Genomic DNA, 1,593 nt, shown 5'->3' with positions numbered 1-1,593 from the left:
CCCCTCCCTGGGCTGCCACCTTACCGTGGTGGAGGGGTTTGAGTGTCCCAATGATCCTAGGAGCTATGCTGTCAGGGGCTTTATGCCCCTAGTAGGGTCACCCATGGCAGACAGGTCCTAGGTGAGGGACCAGACAAAGTGCAGCCCAAAGACTCCAATGATGAGAAACACAAATGGACCTAGTGTTCCCTTGCCCGGACGTGGGTCACCGGGGCCCCACTCTGGAGCCAGGCCTGGAGGTGGGGCACGCGGGCGAGCGCCTGGTGGCCGGGCTTTTACCCATGGGGCTCGGCCGGGCACAGCCCGAAGAGGAGATGTGGGTCACCTTTCCCATGGGCTCACCACCTGTGGGAGGGGCCAAAGGGGTCGGGTGCAATGTGGGATGGGTGGTGGCCGAGGGCGGGGACCCTGGCGGTCTGATCCTCGGCTACAGAAGCTGGCTATTGGGACGTGGAATGTCACCTCACTGGTGGGGAAGGAGCCTGAGCTGGTGTGTGAGGCTGAGAGGTTCCGGCTAGAAATAGTCGGACTCACCTCTACGCATGGCTCGGGCTCTGGAACCAGTTTCCTTGAGAGGGGCTGGACACTCTTCCACTCTGGAGTTGCCACTGGTGAGAGGCGCCGAGCAGGCGTGGGCGTACTTATTGCCCCCCAACTTGGTGCCTGTGTATTGGGGTTCACCTCGGTGAATGAGAGAGTGGCCTCCCTCTGCCTACGTGTGGGGGGACGGGTTCTGACTGTCGTTTGTGCTAATGCACCAAACGGCAGTTCAGTTTATCCACCCTTTCTGGAGTCCTTGGAGGGGGTACTGGAAAGTGCACCTTCTGGGGACTCCCTTGTTCTGCTGGGGGACTTCAATGCTCATGTGGGCAATGACAGTGAGACCTGGAGGGGTGTGGTTGGGAGGAACGGCCCCCCTGATCTGAACCAGAGTGGTGTTCTGTTGTTGGACTTCTGTGCTCGTCATGGATTGTCAATAACGAACACCTTGTTCAAGCATAAGGGTGTCCATATGTGCTCTTGGCACCAGGACACCCTAGGCCGCAGTTCGATGATCGACTTTGTCATCGTCTCATCTGATCTGCGGCCACATGTCTTGGACACTCGGGTGAAGAGAGGGGCGGAGCTGTCAACTGATCGTTACCTGGTGGTGAGTTGGCTCCGATGGTGGGGGAGGATGCCGGTCAGACCTGGCAGACCCAAACGTATTGTGAGGGTTTGCTGGAAACGTCTGGCAGAGTCTCCTGTGAGACGGAGTTTCAACTCCCACCTCCGGGAGAACTTTGAACATGTTCCGAGGGAGGTGGGGGACATTGAGTCTGAGTGGACCATGTTTCGTGCCTCTATTGTCGAGGCGGCTTACCAGAGCTGTGGCTGCAAGGTTGTCGGTGCCTGTCGCGGCGGCAACCCTCGAACCCGATGGTGGACACCGTCGGTGAGGGATGCTGTCAGGCTGAAAAAGGAGTCCTATCAGGCCTTTTTGGCCTGTGGGACCCCGGAAGCAGCTGATGGGTACCGGCAGTCCAAGCGACATGCGGCTCGGGTGGTTGCTGAGGCAAAAACTCGGGCATGGGAGGAGTTCGGAGAGGCCAT

The 1,593-nt window shown here is 59.0% G+C and overlaps 1 protein-coding gene across 1 annotated transcript in view; it reads left to right on the top strand.

Annotated features, from left to right (window-relative positions):
- The window catches only part of LOC119421076 (DNA replication licensing factor mcm5-like), a 5,860-nt gene that overhangs the window by 671 nt on the left and 3,596 nt on the right, over positions 1 to 1,593 (top strand). The gene's annotated exons all lie outside the window — the stretch shown is intronic.

This window comes from Nematolebias whitei, chromosome 15 (assembly GCF_014905685.2).
Source record: "Nematolebias whitei isolate Nwh7 chromosome 15, NemWhi1, whole genome shotgun sequence".
Lineage (NCBI taxonomy): Eukaryota > Metazoa > Chordata > Actinopteri > Cyprinodontiformes > Rivulidae > Nematolebias > Nematolebias whitei.
Note: the sequence above shows the minus strand (reverse complement) of the source record. Positions and strands in the feature narration are given on the sequence as shown.